At 44.9% G+C, this 21,610-nt stretch overlaps 3 non-coding genes across 3 annotated transcripts; 1 reads left to right on the forward strand and 2 right to left on the reverse strand.

Annotated features, from left to right (window-relative positions):
* Positions 1-8,556: 8,556 nt before the first annotated feature.
* TRNAN-AUU (transfer RNA asparagine (anticodon AUU)) lies at positions 8,557-8,631 on the forward strand. Its single transcript has one exon. It is a non-coding gene; the product is annotated as a tRNA-Asn (tRNA).
* Positions 8,632-13,468: 4,837 nt separating this feature from the next.
* On the reverse strand, positions 13,469-13,540 carry TRNAE-UUC (transfer RNA glutamic acid (anticodon UUC)). The gene has a single exon. It is a non-coding gene; the product is annotated as a tRNA-Glu (tRNA).
* Positions 13,541-16,711: 3,171 nt separating this feature from the next.
* On the reverse strand, positions 16,712-16,784 carry TRNAV-AAC (transfer RNA valine (anticodon AAC)). The gene has a single exon. It is a non-coding gene; the product is annotated as a tRNA-Val (tRNA).
* Positions 16,785-21,610: the final 4,826 nt, after the last annotated feature.

Raw genomic sequence — 21,610 nt, forward strand, 5'->3', positions numbered from 1 at the left:
TGGAAAATATGGGTGGCACAGTATTCTTGTTTGTGTAAGTGTTGGATTTATTTTCTATTCAAAATCCTAATGAAAGTGAACTCCCTAAATTTCCTGTATTGGTTTTAGTATCCCTTAAGCAAACTTTAATTCCAATAAATATTTATGTTTACAAAATTTTAAATTATGTGTTCCATTCTACTCAATACGGTATAATGACATATATGGGGAAAGAATCTAATACAGAGTGGATATATGTATATGTATAACTGATTCACTTTGCTGTACACCTGAAACTAACACAACATTGTAAATGAACTATACTCCAATAAAAGTTTAAAAAATATATGTTCCAGTATATTAAATATACCACATAATATCTTTTAAATGAAGATTAACTCTTATAATTCTAGAAATCATAGTGACTTAATTATTCCACTTACAATTTTGGGGTAAATGTTTTAGGTATCATCTAATATGTGATTCCAACTTGCATTTATGTGTTACAATTCAGCTCAATTTGCGATTTTAAGATCTATCATTATCTTTAAGTTCTTTGACTGATACTAAATCGGGTTATTTAATGTGTAATCTTTGCCCGGAGAATTTCTAATTAAGGTAGAAATAACAAAACACTGTTTTAATATGCTGCCTCATATTTTTATAGATTATAGAGTGGCCATAGGTTAAAAGATTAAGATGTGTGGGAACCTTTAGGAGATGTTGGTGAATGTAGCCATCATGTCACTTGAAGAAGTGTAAAACACATGGACTGTCTAAGCCAGGAAGCAAGGACCTGTTGTTTACCTGAGGTCCTTGTTTATTTTTTAAAAAATCCTGATTCTTGGTTACTTGCCTTCTAGATCTGAAGCCAACCATTTTCTCCTGTGCTATGCATCTCTTGTTTCACTCACTGCTGGTGCCCTTAGGCTCTGGCAGGTGGATAAGCCTGGGAAAGACATGACGGGGTTTGCTCCCCTGTGATTCTTATTTTTGATGACTCCAGATGTGTAGTCATCCAGATATGGATGCAGTAGGGGCAGGGACCTTGAGTCTGCTCCTGATGCAGCATCTCTCCTGGAGAAGGGTCTGGTACCGTAAGCACCTAATAAGTGCTTGCTGATTGAAGGCATCCTAATGCAAGGTCCTGGAAAGCTGAAGAGGAGAAGAAAGTGGGTAAGATCCACAGCTACCTAGAGTATAAGGGACAGAGACAGACAGATAGGCAAACACTCAAAGAGAGAGACAGGGAAATATCCTAGAACCTAGAAACATCCTAGATTTAGTATGTGAAAACCAAAGAGCTCTTGTTTGCTCATGAGATTCAACAGAGGAATCAATGGAAGTTGAACCAACAACTTTAAGGATCCAGGTTTGCACAAGAGGCATTACTGGGTGCAGAATTCTGTAGGTTGCAACAACCTGTCTCAAATGGGATAATTTTTGCAGAAATAGCCACATACTGTCAAGAAATCAGATAAAGACAGTCATGGGCATGCAAATGCACCGTGGTATAGGAGGGAGACCAGTCATTAGATCGTGTGCATCCAGCCAAAGCAAAAATGAAACTTATAAAGAAAAGGGAAGAGGAATAAATGTCTGGGACCAGTGTTTTTTGTTTTTTTGTTTGTTTTTTTCCTCTCTAACTGATAAGCTGCTTGACAGGAAGCAATCCATAGTCATTCTGGCTGGTCTTCTCTGGATTCGTTAAGTAGGTCACCACTGAAAACAATTACAATTATAGGAAGACTTTCCAAACATCTTGAGAATATAGCTGCTGAACATATGCAATATGGTATCTCTGGGTAATGCCCACATTGTCCTTCTATTATACCTCCCACTTAGTTGAGTCAGTAGGGCACCACTCCCCTTGTTAGAGTAACAGGTAGATGTACAGAAAGTTTGTTGTGATGGCAAGACTATGAAGAAAAAGGCTCTTTCCAGAAATACACTGGAATATAAATTAGCCCACCTATTGCAGTAAAAATAAGAACATAAAGAGATGCCTTCAGCTTCTGACAAAGGTGGAGTGACAGAAATCAGATTTACCCTCCCGCCTAAATCTCACTCTCCCCCTTTTCCCCACCCCTAAAGGGAAAAAAAAGGACAAAAGACATGAAATACTGGTTTTCAAGACACTGGAAATCAGGCAGCAAAGGACAGCAACCCCTGAGAGATGAGAAACAAACAAGATGAGTCCTGCCATTGGCCCAGCTTACTGCTTTCAGAGAGTTTCCAGGCTGGGCCCCAGGAGGGGGATCTGAGGTCTATTCCTTGGACTGTGGGCGTGAAGCTGAGTGTTGGTGGAGAGCAAGGCAGCTAGAGTTCACAGGACAAAGATCCAGTGATAAGAGAGAGAGGGAGAGAGAGAATGCAGGGATATGAAAGGGTTTCCCTCAAGTACTCAGCAGAGTAATGAGCAGGGTATACTTATGAAGAAACTGCCTGAGGCTAAGGAAAGAAACTTTTAAAAAGATCATGGAACAATGCCTGGTGCTTACTCAGGACAGGCAATTGTACCTGCTCCCCCCAGCCAGACTGGACTACACATAATTCATGGGCTATTGGGAAGAACATCCGGGAGACTTTTGTTTCAGTGGTGGGAATAATCTGACTGACCTACCTAAAAAATCATCAAAGCAAGATCCAAAGGGATCAAACTGTTTCCAAGTCACTTAACTGTACCCCAGAACAAAACTCAAGTTTTATAGGAATACCAAAATAGCCAGTGCCCAGGAAGGGAAATTTTGACAATGTCTGGTATCCAATCAAAGAATGCCAGGAATGTAAAGAGGCAGGAAAATATGATGCATAAGGAGGAGACCAATCAATCAATCAAAACTGAACCACAACTGACATGATGTAAAAATCAGCAGGGAGGACTTCAAACAGTTATCATGACTGTTACATATGTCCAAAAAGTTAACTAGAAATATGGAGCATACAAAAATGGCCAAAATTAAACTTTAGAGATGAAAACTATAACATCTAAGACAATAAATTCACCAGGTTGAACAGCAGATTAGACATTGCAGGAAAAAAAAAAAAAGATTAGGGAACACAAAGCCATGAACAACTGACAGGATCCAAAATGAAACTCACTGTCAAAAAAAATGTTTTTAATGAACATAGTGTCATTGAGTGGTAGGGCAACGTTAAAAGACCTGATACACGCGTGACTGATGTCCCTGAAAATACACAGGGAGAAGAAATAATCTTTGAAGAAACAATATCAGAAAATTCCAGACGTAGTAAAGATTATAAACACACCGATCCAATGGGTCAAATGAACAAAATGAATGAGCACAAGAAACATGAAAAAACCACATCTAGTGACATCATAATTAAATTGCTCAAATCCATTGAAAAAGAATAAAATCCCCAAACGGAACAGAGGAAAAAGATAGCGTACATACAGAAACAAAAATAAATGTCAGATTTCTCATCAGAAGCAATGAAAGTGAGAAGACAGTGGAACAACCTCTTTAAAGGACTGAAGGCAAAAAAGGCAAGGTGGAATTTTATGACTCCCCCTGCCGCAAAGTCTTTCCAAAATGAAGGTGAATAATGACATTTACAGACATACAAATGCTGAAAGACTTCATCACCAGCAGACCCACATCACAAGAAATGTTAAAGGAGTCCTCCAGGAAGAACAACACGGACACCAGACGGAAATCTGGATGTGCACAAAGGGATGAAGGAAAACAGAAATGGTATCAGCATGGGAAAAATATAAGATTTTTTCTTATTTAAATCTCTTTAGAAACGTGGGGCAGATTTTTTAAAATAACGATAGATTGTGGGGTTTATAACATATGCAAAGTAAAATGCATGACAACAATAGCAATAAAGACAGGCAGAAAAGAAATGTGACGAGATAACAGTTGCTAGTTGCACTCTTTCAGGAAATTCTGGACTCCCAGTGACTTGTCCTGGCAATCTCTTCTTCGATGCTCTTGGCTTAGGCTCTCCTCTTATGCACCAGACACATACAAGAGGGTCCTAGTGGCGGAGCCTTTTCCGGAAAGTATGCTCAGTGTAGGAAAAAACCACAAGATCTTTGAGTATTTCCTAAAAAGGAGTAGCCTTTCGATTAACCGCGACATGCTAACCCATTGCGCCACAGAGACAAAGGAACATTGTTTTCTCCGCTTCCCCCCTCCCCGGGATGAACAATCACTCCTTCCGCGCTGGGCGGAGCCTCTCGCCTTTCCCAGGACAGCGGCGCCGGCTCCAAAGCCTCCGACCACAGGAGAGGTGGAGTCCACGCAGCGCGTTCGTCCCGTGGGAAAGCCGTGCGTCGGGCGATTCCGAAGGCAGAAGGGCAGCCGAGCGTCCCTGCCGCAGATGCCAGTGCCCCAGAGACGCCCCCGGGCCTGAGCCGAGTGGGGCCCAAGGGAAGCTGAGTGCCCGATGGGCTCGTAATGGTTCTTTCTGTTCTTTGCTCCGCCTTCACCCGATCTTCTGCGCGGGGAGCGCTGCCCTCCCTCCGCTGGGCCGCGATCGGTGGGGCGGGAGCCTGAACCAGGGGGTGGGGAGGGTTGGTCCAAAGGGGCAAACGCAAGAGGCGGGAAAGAAGCCGGCGAGGTGGGGACGATGACAACGAGACTTCCCAGAAAGCACGTGCCGGATTTAGGGAGATGAGAATTGGTTTTTGGTTTTCTTTTGTTCTATCATCCTGTATCAGAATTGAAAGGAAAAGAGGGGAAACCGGTGCTCGGGCATGAGAGAGAGAATAGGAATACCTGCAATTTCCAAGAATAAAGCGGCGCAGTGACTGGAATCCTTTTATGTCACATGACATACATCAAGGGTAGTTGTCACTTGGAATATGGCGCGCTGTGATCGTATAGTGGTTAGTACTCTGCGTTGTGGCCGCAGCAACCTCGGTTCAAATCCGAGGCACGGCATTACCCTTACACCTGGCGTCTGCTTTCCCTTTTCTTACACCCGGTAGTGGTCTACACTGGGTTCTCAGACATGTGACCGCTAATTTTTATCCAAAAAGGAAATTATTTAGGTGTATTAACAGAACGAAACGCACAAATCATTAACGGACAGCTATTTGATGTGAAATCATCACGAGGATTACGACATAGAAAATTTTTACCAACCAAGTATGGATGAAACACTTTGATACATGGATGAAGTCCTTTGACACACTTTCCAGGTAATGCCTATCCATCTGCTGCTACTTGAAACTATTCTGATGTCCACCCCTCAGGTTAAGCTTGTTCTTTCTTCAAATTCACGTAAATGAATATATACTTTTTACTATCTAGGTATTATCAAGCAGAGATTCTGGAGTCGAGTTTCTCACTAGTAGGGGAATCACAGAGGTCAGCACGTCATGAAGGCAATGGACAAGACTTTGCCCCGGAGAAAAAGCACCTTCAAGATCACGGTACTTCTGCTAGGTAACTCTAAGTACATACCCCACAGGCCACCATCTTTCACTCAGGGTCATCATCCTCCCCTCCACCTGAACTGAACCACTCTCCACAAAGAAATTCTAGCGAAGATCTCCCAATCCCCCCGCCCCTCCCCACACATGCAGAACACACGCGCCCACACACCAGACTGACCGCCTTTCGGCAGCGGCTCCAGAATCAGACACCGGCAGCCACTGTGCTGTCTCATCTACTGTTGCCTCTGCTGGCTTGGTCCGCCCCGCTCCCCCTCCTCTTGCCTTACAGTGGACATAACATTTATCCTAACAGGTCTTCTGAGCGAGTGTCCAAGGGAGAAGGGAAAACATGCCCATTGCCTGGTAGAGACCACGGGGATTCAAAACAACTGCAGCTGGAGAAGTTGGGGCATTTACCTAGATCACCATCCTGTTGATATTCTGGTGTTGATTTTTACACCTACCTTCTGCTTATGTCGCTGATAACAGCTTTCCCTTGTGGTAGTGCGATGAATTGGAAACTCAAATTACTCAGGGAAATGAATGTGAATGAATGGATTGAAAGAGAATATTTAAAAAATATATTCCGCCCTCCCTCAACTGATGAGTGCATGGAGATGGCAAAGGCCTGGGAGGCCCAGCACGTCTGCTGATGCTGGGCCAGTCATTGGATCTGAACCTGTTGCTACTCAGAACACCTCGAGCCTGGGTCTCTGTCTCTGAGAGATGCTTTGGAGGATCCATCTGCACGGCAGCAACTGACCACACCACCCTGTTTCCTTTTCCTGGGGAGGCTAAGCCGGGGTCTTCCTGGATCACAAAGTAGATATTTTAATGACCAAAAGTTATAAGAAAATATTCTTGACATTTTTACTCATCAGGGAAATAAGCATTAACACTATAAGGAGGTATCATTACACACCCTCCAGCATGGCTGTAACTTAAAAGAATTCATGCTCCAAATGCTGACACAAGTGTGGAGCAATTGCATCTGTAGTATAGCTGGTTTGAAATCATTCTAAAATACTGCTGGCACTTTCTAATAAAGTTCATCTTGTACCTACTCCATGATCCAGCGGTTGCAATACTTCTATGAATGCACAAGTATACAAAAAGATTGATACGGAATATTCATCAAAACACCAAGAATATTCATCAAGAACACCAATTAACACCAAGCCCCCCACCAAAATTACTCCAATAATACCAAAATTAATAAGTGATATACATAATATGAATATGTTTAATGACCAAAATATTGCATGAAACGAAAGTCAGTTACCAAAAATGTACATTCATTCATTTGAATTTCAAGAGCCGGCAACAGTAATCTATTGCAATAAACTTCAGAGTAGTAATTAACTAAGTGATCTAGTGTAGGAATTGCCTAGAAAGGGGCTCAAGTGACATTTTTAGGATGATGGTAATTTTCTATAACTTGATCTGGGTGGCGATTACATTTACCAAATTTCAACAAACTGTGCCTATGCCCTAAAGATTTGTGCTTTTTACACTGTGTGAACTATAGGTCAATGATTTACTGTTCCCATAAAAATCAGTGGATGGTGGATGAAGGCAGATTGGCGTAGAACATGACAACTAGTTTGCATTTTATTGTAAACTCATTAAAAACTCGTTCTCCTTTAGTGTAAAAAATCCCACTGATATTTGAAATATCTTTACCGGAAAAAAGGGCAATCACTGTGTCATTTCGTTAGTGCAAGCTATAGACAAGGCTCCTTGAGAGGCGGTATTTCAACTTTGGGGATATGTTCTGCTCAACAGTGAGACAAGGAACCATCCTAGGTTTCACTTTGACCAGCGCCCGCGGGTTTGTGCACTGTGGGATTTACTCCTTCTCACCACATCGTGCTCTGCGGCCAGCGGCAAACTCTGCTCTCCAACCACTGCTAAGGGGCATAGCTGGTGCTGGCATTAAAAGCAAATGGATGGAATATTATTCAGCCATAAAAAAGGATATATTGCCATTTGCAGCAGCATGGATTACCTAGGGATTATCATACTAAGTGAAGTAAGCCAGACAAAGACAAATATCATATGATATCACTTATATGTGGAATCTAAACAAAACAAAACAAAACAAAAACGATACAAATGAACTTATATAAAAAACAGAAGTAGACCCACAGAGGTAGAAAACAAACGGTTACCAAAGGGGAAAGGGGGGGAGGGATAAATAGGAGTTTGGGATATACACAGTGCTATATATAAAATAGATAACCAACAAGGACCTACTGTATAACACAGGGACCTATACTCCATATTTTGGAATGACCTATAAGGAAAAAAATATGAAAAAAATAGATATGTATGTATAACTGAATCACTTTGCTGTACACCTGAAATGAACACAACAGTGTAAATCCACTATAGGTCAATTTTAAAAAAAAAGCAAATGGAAAGACAGGTTATAGACACTACCTTGCTATAGCTTGGATTTGAACTGAGGTTGCTGCAGCCGCTATGCAGTGTTATCCACTATACAATCACAATGCACCACAGGCCTGCAGGTGACTTTCTTGACATAAATATATTCACACTGCTTTTGCTGTTTTATTCTTGGACACCTACAGATGTTCGTGCTTTTCTCTCTTTCATGCTCTTCTCTGATTCTCCCTCCCCATTCTGCTACTTAATAAAAACAACTCTCATCTCAGAATCTGGCCCGAACTTCCTCACAGGCTTCCTGGGAGGTCTTGCTGTCTCATCCATGCCTCTGCTTGCTTTCGCTGCTTTTCACGTTTTCTCTTCGGACCTGTTCTCTTTCCCGCTGCCGCCATACCAAGCACACCTACTAAACCTGCGGGGCAGATGGTCGGGTGAAGGCGGAGCAAGCCGGGAGCCGTCAGAGCCCACCGGGCGTTCAGCTTTCCTTGGGCCCCACTCGGCTCAGGCCCCGGCCGTCTCTGGGGCGCTGGCATCGGCGGGTGTGGAGCAATGCGCAGTGGGGACGCTCGGCTGCCTTTCTGCCTTCGGAATCGCCCAACGCACGGCTTCCCCATGGGACAAACACGCTGCGTGGACTCCACCTCTCCGGTTGTCCGAGGCTTGGAGCCGGCGCCGCTGTCCTGGGAAAGGCGAGAGGCTCCGTCTAGCTTGGTAGGCATGCTTGCTCTCTGTGGGCCTGAGGACAAAAGACTTCTCGTGTCTCTGTGGCGCAGTCGGTTAGCGCGTTCGGCTATTAACTGAAAGGTTGGTGTGTTCGAGCCCACCCAGACACAGGTGTCACCCTTTTACAATGTAAAGGATGTACCAAGCTTTCTAGTCTGCGCATCCTCTCCCATGCTTTACTACTAGGCTCCTGCCCCCTGACACAGGAGGACCCAAGTCCAGATAATCACTGAGCCTCAGAGAGGATCTCTGGAGGAAAGCACGGGGAATCCCAGAATTCACGGAAGAGTAGACTCATCTTCTTTACCCTGTAAACTTTTACCAATGAAGTTTCTTACATTGTTTGTACTAGTCTTTATTTAACCCTTTCCATATACTTTTGCAATTAATTTGGTACTATGCTTTTTTCCTATTACAAGTAATGCTACAGTCATCACTCTTGTACACATGGCTATAGGGTACAATCTTGGAAGAGCAATTACTCTATCATAGCTTATACATGGTTATGTATATAATTCCATTTTCTCGCCTTTGTTGGCTTACTAGTTATAACTCTTTCTCTTGTTATTTCATTGATTGCTTTAGGCTTTAGAGCAAACATCTGTAACTTACCACAGCCTGCCTTCAAGTGGTGTCATACCTCTTCACATTTCTTGCTTGCCTGCCTTTATGCTTTTGTTGTCATGCATTTTACTTTACATATGTTATGAACCACAAATCCAAGGTTATTACTTTCCCTTAAACTCTCCCATGTTTTAAAAGAGATTTAATTGATAATAAAAAATCATATATTTTCCCATGCAGATACTATGTCTCTTGTCCTTTCATTCTTTTGTTTTTTTATTTAAATTTTTTATTGAAGTGTGGTTGATTTACAATGTTGTGTTAATTTCTGCTGTACAGTAAAGTGATTCAGTTTATATATATACATATACATATATATGTATGTATATATATGTGTATATGTATATATATATATATATATATATACATATGCTTTTTCATATTCTTTTCCATTATGGTTTATCTCAGGATATTGAATATAGGTCCCTGTGCTATACAGTAGGACTTCATTCCTCTGTGTACATCCAGAATTCCATCTGATGTGAGCTCTCTTCTTCTTGGAGGACTCCTTTAACATTTCTTGCATTATGGATTTGCTGGTGATGAAGTCTTTCAGCATTTGTATGTCTGTAAATGTTATCATTCACCTTCATTTTTCAAAGAGTTTTTTTTTTGGGGGGGGAGGCATAGAATTCCACCTTGACTTTATTTTTCCTTCAGTCCTTTAAAAATGTTGCTTCACTGTCTTCTCACTTCCACTGCTTTTGATGAGAAATGTGACATAATCTTTTTGTTTTCTGTATGTACTGTGTCTTTTCTCTCTGGGTGCACTGGGGAATTTCATTTTCTTTTTCAATGGATTTGAGCAGTTTAATTATAATGTGACTAGGTATGGTTTTCTTTATGTTTCTTGTGCTCAGGGTTCATTTGGCTCCCTGGACTGGCAGGTTTATAATTTTCATTATGATTGGAATATTTTCTGTCATGTTTCTTCAAAATTGTTTCTTCAAAAAATTTCTCCTGGTATTTTCAGAGGCTCCAAACACTCCTATATTAGGCCTTTTAAAGTTGCTCTACGATTCAATTACGCTATGTTCAGTAAAAAAAAAAAAAATTTAACTGGAGTTTCATTTTGGATATTTTCAGTTGTTCAAGGCTTTGTGTTCCCTAATCTTTTTTCCTGCAATGTCTAATCTGTTGTTGATTCACAGATGTTATAGTTTTCATCTCTAAAGTTTGCTTTTTGCCATTTTTGTATGTTCCACACTTCTAATGAACTCTTTGGACATATGTAACATAGTCATGATAACTGTTTAAACTCCTCTCTGCTGATTTTTACATCATTTCAGTTCTGGTGCAATTTTGATTGATTATATTCTTCCTTTCGCATCATATTTTCCTGGCTCTTTGCATGCCCTGCATTTTTTTGCTTGGATGTTGGACATTGTCAAAATTTCCCTTCTGGATACTATTTTGGTATTCCTATGAATTATCTTGAGTTTTGTTTTGGAGTACAGGTAGGTGACTTGTAAATGGTTTGATCTCTTTGGATCTTGCTTTATGATATTTTAGGTAGGTCAGTCTAGGGCTGATTATTCTAGGGCTGAGTGTTCTTCCCAAAGGCTCATGAATTATATGAGTATTCTAGTCTGGCTGGTGGTGGTGAGTACAATTGCCTGTCCTGTGTGAACACCGGCACTGTTCCATGATCTTTTCAAAAATTTCTTTTCTTGATCTCAGGCATTTCTTCACATGCATGCTCTTATCAGAGCTCTGCTTAGTACTTGAGGGAGACTCTTTCATATTCTTGGATTCTCTCTCTCTCATCACTGGACCTTTGTTCTGTGAACTCTAGCTGCTTTGCCCTCCACCAACACTCAGCTTCATCTCCACAATCTAAGGAGCTGGTCTCAGATAGCCCTCCTCATGCCCAACCTGGAAACTCTCTGAAAGCATTAATGTGGGCCAATGGCAGGACTCAGCTTGTTTCTCATCTCTCAGAGATTGCTGTCCTCTGTTGTCCGATTTTCTGTGTCTAGAAAACTGACATTATGTATTTGCCGGTTTTTTCCCCTTTGGGGGCAGGTAAGAAGGGGAGGGTGAAATTTCAGGCAGGAGGGTAAATCTGGTTTTTGTCATTCCACCTTTGTCAGAGGCTGAAGGCATCTCCTTATGTGTTCCTAGTTTGACTTCAGTAGCAGGTGTGCCAATTTGTATTCCCATTTTTCCAGCTCCATGAAAGAGCTTTTTTCTTCATATTCTTGCCATCACAACAAACTTTGTATACATCTATATGATACTCTAACAAGGGGAGTGGCGCCCTCCTGATTCAACTGAGCCAGAGGTACAACAAAAGTCCAATGTGGACATTACTCAGAGATACCTTATTGCACATGTTCAGCAGCTAAACTTGCAAGATGTTTAGAAAGTCTTCCAATAATTGTAATTATTTTTGGTGGTGACCTACTTATTCAGGTGCAGAGAAGACTGACCAGAATGACTTCCAATTGCTTCATACTAAACAGTTTATGGATAGGAGGGGAAAAAAACACTGGTCTCAGACATTTATTCTTCCCTTTTCTTCATGAATATGTTTTTGCAATCTTGGATGCACATATCTAATGATTGGTCACCCTCTTATTCAAGGCTGTGTTAGCATGCTAATGACTCTCTCTATACGATTCCTTGACAGTGTTTGGCTGTTTCTACAAAAATTATCCAATTTGAGACAAATCACCGTGACCAACAGGATTCTGCACCTGAAAATCCATCTTGTGCAGACCTGGATGCCAAGAGTTATTGGTTGACCTTCCCTGGGTTCTTCTGTTGAATCTCATGAGTACACATGAGCTCTTAGGCTTTTACACACTAAATCTAGTTCTTGGTCATTTTCTCTACTCTCTTAGTGTGTGTCTTTGTCTTTCTCTGTCCCTCATACTCTAGGCCTCCACCAATCTACCTACTTTCTTCTCCTTTTCAGCCTTCCAGGACATTGCACTAGATTGCCTTCAATCACTGAGCACTTATTAGGCACTTACTAGATGCCAGGCCTTGCTATGGGGGGGAGGGGGAGAGAGATGCTGCATCGTGAGCCAACTCAAGGTCTCTGCCCTGTGGAGCCCACATCTAGAAGCATCGAAAAAAGCAGTGCAGTGGGAACATAATTGGTTCCTGGCACTTTTTCCCAGGCTTATCTGCCCACCTTGGCCTAAGGGCTCTAGAAGTGATAGAGACAAGAGAAGCATAATGAAGAACAGTAAGATGGATGACTTCAGGCCTAGAGGTAGGTAACCTAGAACCAGAAACATTGTTTTATTAAATAAACAAACACTTTAAGAAAACAGGAGGCTTTCAGTGACAGCTCCCTACTTCTTGGAGCAGATATTCCATGTGTTCTACAATTCTTGCAATTACATTGAGGGCCACAGTCACCAACCTCCCATAAACGTTACCTGAGCCTCTTCTCAACCTGTTCACATATGGCCATTCTCTACTCTACAAAAATATGAGGCAGCATCATAGTAGAACAGTGTTTCTCATTTCTATCTCAATTATAAATTATACAGGCAAAGACCACACATCAATTAATTTAATATCAATCAAAGAACTTAAAGATAAAAATAGACCTTAAAATCAAAAGTTGAGCTGACACATAATAGAGAAATGCATGTTGGAATCATACAGTAAATGATACCCCAAATTGTAAGTGGAATAATTAAGTTACTCTGATTTCTAGAATTATAATAGTAAATCTCCATTTAAAATATATTATATGGTATATTTAATTTACTGGAAAACATGATTTTAAATTTCATAAACTTAAATATTTATTGGATTTAAAATTTCTTGTTAAACAAGTAAAACCAGTATAAAAAGTTAGGCAGTTCAATGTTATTAGAATTTTGAAGAGAAAATAAATCCAGGACTTGTGAAACTAGAGTACTATGCTACCCATATGTTCCATATTATTGTAATATTTGTAAAACAACATAAAGTAGTTTTTAGACTGAAATTATTAAACTGTTGTGATGCATACAAGGAGTCATCTCTAGAAATATAACATTTTCTGTACAATCATATGTTAATTATTAGAATTCTCTAGAGTGTTAAAAGTATTCGAGATTTATCCTTACTATCAACTTGAATTTTTTTCTTGTACCTAGCACACTAGGTACATACTAATTTATCCCTATGATACAGTAAAGCTAAACTTTTTGGTTTTTCTTCCAAGTTACATTTCAGAAAGAAAGTTCAGTAAAAAGCACCTTGGATGCTATCCACTGGAATCCTTAAAGTATAGAGGCTCTATCAGAGCCCCACTTTGGGGAGTGACACAGTAGAATGAATACATAACTACAAATCAGGATACCAGCGAAAGGACACTTCCCTGACCGGGAATTGAACCCAGGTCATGGCGGTGAAAGCACCGAATCCTAACCATTAGACCACCAGGGAGCCACGCAAAACGTCCAACTTAGTGTCTTCAGGTGGAAACTGTGAAAGTAAAAATTAAATTCCTGAGATGCCTAGAGCAGGAAAGGAGGTGTTTCCCAGTGGCCCAGGGCTGAAGGCAGCTGTGAAAGGCTCCCAGCCCTTGCCCCGCTGTTCATCACCTTTCACCTCTCCTGTTCTGGGTGACGCTTTGGGCTCTGAGGCCAGGCCGCAAGGTAACTGGCTGGGTTCCATCCTGGTCTAGCTTTAGCGCTGTGTGCGGCAGAGCCAAGGTCATGCTCTCTTTCTGAACCTCGGTTTCCTTATGAGTCAGGTGCCAACTTGGTTTTCCGCGGGTGATGAGCGGATCCGTTTACTTCTTGATCTCTGACCTGACTCCAGGGGCTCTCCCGATAATGGCACCTGCATGGGCTCCTTTTCGTGCTGTGACTCAGTTAGTGGAGTTCTTCATCTACCCGTCTTTGGCTCCAGCCCCCGGTGCAGAGTCGGGTTCGGTCTCTTCTGTTCTGTCATGCAAACCACGTGTGCTGAGCTGTGGGAAAGCCAAGTGTGCTTCAGAGGGATGAACTCCTTGGTTTTCAGAGCCATAACACTACTGTCAGTGTGTAGAGGAGATTTAGGTGCCAGATGAGATGAGGGGATTTCCGGACGTAAAGGTAACCTGAAGTTGGCCTTGGCCTGTGCCCTCCTCGAAGTAACTGGTGTGGCCTGGTGTCCAAAGTGACTCAGACAGAGGAGGCCTGGTTCATAGTGCTGAGTAGGCTTTCAGGTAGTCACAGAACTCTTCTCAGGTTTCTTGGGGATCGAAAATGCAGCTGCTCCTCACACCACTAGCCTCCTTTTAAAAAGTTTGTCAAGTGTGACTGTAACTCTGGGAAAAAAAAAGAAGCTCTTTCTGCCTGGTTTGGAAGCGGGGACCTCTCACGTGTTAGGCGAACGTGATAACCATTGCACTAGGAAAACCACCTGAACCACAGGCCCTAAAGACACATCCAAGAACTGTACTTCTTGCCACCATTGGCCACAAACATTTTTGAAAGGAAGGACCCTGGGAACACAGGCAATCCCTCAGGTAAGGAGGCTGCGGCTCCCAAGAAGCCCTAGTTTAGGCTTCCTTGCCTCCCCCGAAGCGAGGTCCCCTCCCTCCCCTCTGCTGTGGTGCGCCTGACCCTCGCGCTCCTTCCTCGCAAGCCCTTTCGCAGCAAGCGCTTCTCCGGTGTTCTTCCCTGCAAAGGGGCTTCCTCAGGTGCCGCTATGGCTTACTCTAGTCGTCTAGTTGAAGTCCAGTACTTTAATCACACTTTCACATTTAGCAGGAACTGTAGCAAAGGCTGACATCTCAGGTCATTTGGCTGTTGGAAAAACAGCGAACATCAGTGCAGGGGAGAGCCGAATAAAACACCACCTGAAGCTTCTCTACAGCCTAAAGAGAACAGATTCCAGGTTTCTGAAGTGGCAAGAGGGGCCTCCTCACGAAGACAAATCTTCCTCCTGTCCTTGGAGGACAGGTCCCGCAGAAGCTGGTTTTGAAGGAGATGCCAAAGGAAAGGAGCAACAGTGGCCTAACCAGTGATCTTGAGTTGAGATATCTGTAAGTTACTCTCAAATGGTGCAGCAAATCATGTATATGGAGAGAGAGTGAGAAAGCAAGCGTGGGAAAATGTTAACTGTGAGATTAGGTACAGAATAGACAATGTTAGTACTTCAAAATTTTTTTATATTTAAAAGTTTTTATGTTTTTGTTTTCTTAACGAGTTTTTCGAAGTTAAGCCCCAGGTTCTCTTTGGATGAAAACTCCATATGTGAGACACTAGGTTTCTGAAATAAAGGAAGAAAAGAGTGGAGGGCACAAGCCCGCCCCCTGCATCGGCAGGCGGACTCTCAACCGCCGCGCCACCAGGGACGCCCCCAAAATTTTTTTTATATTTAAAAGGTTTTATGTTTTTGTTTTCTTAACGAGTTTTTCGAAGTTAAGCCCCAGGTTCTCTTTGGATGAAAACTCCATATGTGAGACACTAGGTTTCTGAAATAAAGGAAGAAAAGAGTGGAGGGCACAAGCCCTGGTGGTTCATCACATTTCCCCTCCCCCACATGGAGGGTGCCTGGCAATAGGAACCCTGAGGAGGGTCTTGCATCGCCCTTCTGGCAAACTACCTCTGTCTGGGAAGAGGAAGATTTAGCGCAATTTAGAGCTTTCCTGACGTAGAATCGAATCCGGACCGCAGCAGTAAAATGCCAAATTGTAGCTACCAGGCAACCAGACATAACAAAACTCCATAATTTGGCTTCTCCAGTTGAAAACTGTCAGAGTAAGGTTAGATTTTTGAGAATGGCAGAGCAGAAAAGGAGGCGATTCCCAGCGGCTCGCGGCTCAATGCAGCTGTGCAGGGCTCCCAGCCCTTGCCCTGCTGCTCATCACTTTTCACCTCTCCTGTCGTGGGCGACGCTTTGGGCTCTGAGGCCAGGCCACAAGGTAAGTGGCTGGGTTCCATCCTGGTCTAGCTTTACGCTGTGTGCGGCAGAGCCAAGGTCATGCTCTCTTTCTGAACCTCGGTTTCCTTATGTGTCAGGTGCTGACTTGGCTCTCAGCGGCTGATGAGCAATTCCGTCTACTTCCTGATCTCTGAGCTCACTACAGGGGCTCTGCTGATAATGGCACATTTAAGGACTCCTTTACGTGCCCCTACCAGCTGCAATTCTGGAGCCTGAAATTCACCTACGTGTCTTTGGGTCGAGCACCCGGTGCGGAGTCGGGTCGGTCTCTTTTGTTCTGTCACGCAAATCAACGTGTTCCGCAAGTGTGCTGAGGTGGGGTAAGCAAGTGAGCTTCACAGGGATAAACTTCTTGTTTCCAGAGACAAAATACGTGTCAGCGTGTAGAGGAGATTTAGGCGCCACATGAGAAGGTGAGGGGATTTCCAAATGTAAAGATAACCTTAACTTGGCTTTGTCCTGTGCCCTTCTTGGTCTGTCTGGGGCCTTGTCTTCAAAGTGACACAGAGCAGACAAAGGAGGGATGGTTGCTAGTGCTGAGAAGGCTTTCAGGCAATAAGGGAACTCCTCCTGTATTTCGGGGGGACAAAAATACAGCTGCACGCGCTACCTCAATCCATCCCACTCGCCCTGTTTTTTGGTGTTTAAACGTGAATGTTAAGTTTCAGAAAAGAATCCACGTGTTTCCGCCTGGTTTCGAACCAGGGACCTTTCGCGTGTTAGGCGAATGTGATAACCACTACACTACGGAAACAGCTCTGCCTCAAACCCTTAATGACACATCCAAGAACTGTATCTCTTGCCACAACCGGCCACAAATATTTTCGAAAGCAAAGGACCCTGGGAGCACAGACGAGCCCTCAGGTAAGGAGACTGCAGCTCCCGAGAGGCCCTAGTCTAGGGCTCCTTGCCTCCCCCGAAGCAAGGTCCCTGGGGCCCCCACAGCTTCACTTCCCAATCCCGCATCCAACACACAGCTATACACCGAGTGCGGGGGTCGTCCTCGCGGACTCTCCAGCTCCCGGAAGCCTCAGGAGCCGGGGGTTAGGTGAGCCTGAGCCCCAGGCGACCTCGCATCCCAGCAGCGTGGACACCACCCCTCCAAGGCTGCGGACACGTGCCTCGGTGGCCGTTTTCACGGCGTAGGCGGTCAGTGCTCTGGGCTCTGGGAAATGATCGATGCTTCGAATCCACCCGGGAACCATAGGACCCGCCCTCCCCTCCCTCCCCTCTGTTCCTTCCTCGAATGCCCGTTCGTAGCAGCCCTTCTCCGGCGTCTCGCGGCAAAAGGGCTTCCTCAGGTGCCGCTGTGGTTTATTCTAGTCGTGTAGTTGAAGTCCAGTACTTTAATCACACTTTCACGCTTAGCAGGAACCGTAGCAAAGGCTGACGTCTCATGTCATTTGGCTGTTGGAAAAATATCGAGCGTCAACGCAGGCCGAGCCGCGCTTCCCGGCCTGTATTGACTTCGTTTGAAGACCAGGCCCAGCAGAAAGCCGCGGAGGACGCAGGCGCGGTCCACGCCGATCTCACGGCTGTTCATTCCTCCCTCATCGTACTTGACATTCTTCTTGAGGAACAGTTTTGTTTTACCTTTTACAATGTCTGAAACGTCTTTTATTTGCCTTTTATAATTTTCCAGTTCAACAGGCCATGGAGAGCGAATTTTAACCTAGGAAGACAAAGAGGTAAGGGCGGCTTTCCCAGAAAGCCGGTGTCTGGAGGGGGTTTCGTGTTCACCTCACAGCACAGGGCCAGCAGGCTGACAACTTTGTTTTTGCTGAAAGACTTCAATGCAACGTTGTCTTTCTGTGTGTCTGTGTCTCCCTGTCTGGTTTCCTTTAAAAGTAAAGCTTTACAAATTTGGGGAAGCATGTGCCATTTTCTCCAGTGTTTGTTTTCCTTCTTTCTTATTGTGGCGGTCATCGCGTTTCCTTCACACGTGAGGTTCAAGTGCTGCGACCCCGAGGAAGGCGCGGGCAGCGTGCGCACTGACCCCTAAGCCGCGGGGCTCTGCCTTGTTCCGCGTCGACTCCAAGTGCCGTCGAGGGTGAGACCGGACTGCAGCATCCTCGCCAGCGCTGGAGGGCTGAGTCCCCAAAGAGGTGGACTTGAAAATAGCTTTAGATGAGGACATTTCATGAGATTTCCCCCCTTTTCCCTCACCTCCATGTTCCAGTTTTCACCTCCTACGCGCAGCCAGAGGAACGGATTCGCTGTCTTTCGGTCGCGTCCGGCGCGCTGCCGGCCCACGTGGACAGGACGAGGGGGCGGTCGTCCTTTCCCCGACAGGCCGGACTGCAGCATCCTCGCCAGCGCTGGAGGGCTGAGTCCCCAAAGAGGTGGACTTGAAAATAGCTTTAGATGAGGACATTTCATGAGATTTCCCCCCTTTTCCCTCACCTCCATGTTCCAGTTTTCACCTCCTACGCGCAGCCAGAGGAACGGATTCGCTGTCTTTCGGTCGCGTCCGGCGCGCTGCCGGCCCACGTGGACAGGACGAGGGGGCGGTCGTCCTTTCCCCGACAGGGGCGGAGGGACAGCGGGCCCCCGAGGGACCACAAACACAACACCGCGCCGCTGGGGCCCGCAAACCCGATCAGGTGGCCCCTGGAGCCTCCCTGCAGCCGCAAGGGAAGGCGCGGGGCTCCAGAGCCGGTGAGAGAAGCGCGCTGAGGGCACCTGGCCCCGGCCCTGGCCTCGAGGACGGGCCGGAAGAGGGACGCAGCCCAGGAAAAAGCGCAAGGGTCGCCCGCCACCCGCCATCCGAAGTTACGGGTGAGGGAGCCGAGCGTTACACTGATTTCCCCGCCTTTATCAGGAGAGTCGTTTGCCCAAGTCCAGAGTCGCCAAAAGGAGGGACTGTGTAGGCCAAAGTCCACCTGGGACTGAGAAGCAAACACGAAGTCCTAACTAACTGCATGCGGGGTCTGAGGAAAACGCTGCGTGAGAGACAACTCTTGGTCGGAGCCTTAGGACCTGGAGTTGGCGTCATCTAAGGCGGGAGAATGGCAGGCGCCACAGGTAGTGAGGGGAAGACTCGGAATCCAGGTCTGGGGAGAGGTCATGCTCTTTCTGAACCTCAGATTCCTTATGCGTCAGGGGCAGTCTTGGTTCTCAGCGGGTGATGAGCAGATCCATCTACTTCCTGATCTCTGACCTGACGCTGGAGGGTCTCCTGATAATGGCACGTTTACCGGCTCCGTTTACTCTGTGGCCAGCTTAGTTCGCAGACCCTGACATTCTTCATCTTTGGGTCTTTGGCTCGAGTCCCTGGTGCAGAGTTGAATTCGTTCTCTTTTGTTCTGTCACGCAAATCAAATTGTTCTACACATGTGCTGGGGTGAGGGAAAGCCAAGCATGCTTCACAGGGATGTACTACTACTTGATTTTCAGAGACATAATACGTGTCAGCGTGTAGCAGAGATTTAGGCGCCAGAGGAGGAGGTGAGGGGATTTCCGAATGCAAAGGTACCCCGAAGTCCGACTTGTCCCGCGCCCACCTTGGATTAACTGGCTGTGGCTTAGTCTACAATATGACTAAGCAGAGAAAGGAGGGCTGGTTCCTAGTGCAGATTAGGCTTTCAGGTAGTAACGAAACTCCTCCCAAGTATCTTGGGCCAAGAAAAATGCAGGTCTGCCCACTGCCACACACCTTCTGCCCCCCTTTTTAGTTTGTTGAATGGGAATATAAATGTCAGGGAAAAGAAATATGTTCCCACCTGTGTATGAGGCGAATGTGATAACCGCTACACTATGGAAACAATCGCCTATGTGTGGGTTCAAACCTATGTCCATGAAAAGCTCAGGTCCTGCCACCATTATCTTAGTCAGCAACCTTGTAAACTAAAGAATGAACCTGGAACCACCAGTGCTCTCTCAGTGGAGGAAATTGCGGCTCCCGAGAGGCCCAGCTTTAGGATTCCTCACCCCACCCCCTGCCCTGTTTTACAGATGAGGTAGCTGAGATAACTCAGACACTGGAAAGTTAAGTACATTTGCCCAAGGTCACACAGCTAGAAGCCACATTGCTAGTATTCCAACCCAGGCATGTGTCTCCATTTTATTTATATAGTATCTAAGGGAGAATCCAGAGGCCTAACTAGTCCACCATCCAGTTCCCACAGCCCCGCAGGCTGTCTTTGTCTAGTTCTGGGCCTGCCGTGTTCATTTCTGCCCTTCTCCTTGCACAGATTTGCTCTTTATTCTATCAGCCTGGGCTTCCCCACTTCACACAGCTTCCCACACAGCTTCCTCCTTACCCAAGCCTTGCAGCCGGTCTCATCTTCTCTGCCAGCTCCCCCTCCTCAAACAGCACTTCCTCCTCCAGCACAGATTCAATGAGGTCTTTGTACTCTTCACACTCTGAGGAAACAGAGACCCCGCCTCAGGGGAAAGCTGGACAGGCTGCTGGGTCACTGCCTTCAAGGGAGGAGGGAGGGGCCATCCCGGGGACTGATGTAACCTCGGTAGCAGGCTCTACGCAGGGATTTCCACATCTGATTCCTCAGCCTCCTAACTACTTGGCATTTGATTCCTCCCCATGTTAGAGCTGAGGAAAGAGAAGCTCACAGGCAGGTATAATAACTTCCTCAAGATGATTCAACTGGAATGAAGCAAAGTCAGAATTCACATACCCTGAGTTCTGACTCCAAAGCTTTACCAAGCCTTGCAGCCTCTTAAGTAGAATATTAACCTGGGGCATGGAGTAGGAATTTCCCGTGTTTGGGGGAAAGCTCCAAGGACTGTAGGGCTGAGAGTTGTTCCATACCGGAAGTTTTCATAATCCCCCAATATTTCAAAGATTTTTAAAAAATTTTTTTATTCATTTATTTTTGGCTGTGTTGGGTCTTTGTCGCTGTGTGCGGGGTTTCTCTAGTTGCAGTGAGCAGGGGCTACGCTTCATTGTGCGGGCTTCTCATTGCGGTGGCTCCTCTCATTGCAGAGCATGGGCTCTAGGCCGGCGGGCTCAGTAGTTGTGACACACGGGCTTAGTTGCTCCGTAGCATGTGGGATCTTCCCGGACCAGGGCTCAAACCCGTTCTTAACCACTGAGCCACCAGGGAAGTCCCTCAAAGATTTTAAAGTTTATCTGGAGACAAACTGTGTAAAAATGTGTATGAAGGGAAAAAAGTCGGAAAGACATATGCTCAAATGCTAACAGGTGCTGTGTGTTAGTCTGGAGACAGAACTAATACACAGTGTTTGACGAGGCCCTGTTCTAGTAGATTTTAGACAATTATCATCTTGTAATCATCACCACTACCTGAGAAGGTAGACACTAGTCCTATTACCTTTACAGATGTGGAAATTGAGACAGAGAGAAGATAAACAACTTGGGTTTAAATCGAGGAAGTCTGGTGCCAGGGTACATGCTCTTAATCACTGCACTATGTTACCTTTACACGAAGATGTTGGATGATATCTTTCTTCTGCAGTTTCAAAAAGGCTGCGTTATGATTATAATAACTGATACTAAAAAACCTAAAATTCCCACACCCCAAAGCTTGTCTTTTCACTTCTTTGACAAGTAGGCTTTAATTTTTACTTTTCAGCCCATGTCAGTAAGTTGGATAGCAA

Source organism: Lipotes vexillifer, unplaced genomic scaffold (genome assembly GCF_000442215.2).
Source record: "Lipotes vexillifer unplaced genomic scaffold, Lipotes_vexillifer_v1.1 scaffold5060, whole genome shotgun sequence".
Classification (NCBI taxonomy): Eukaryota; Metazoa; Chordata; class Mammalia; order Artiodactyla; family Lipotidae; genus Lipotes; species Lipotes vexillifer.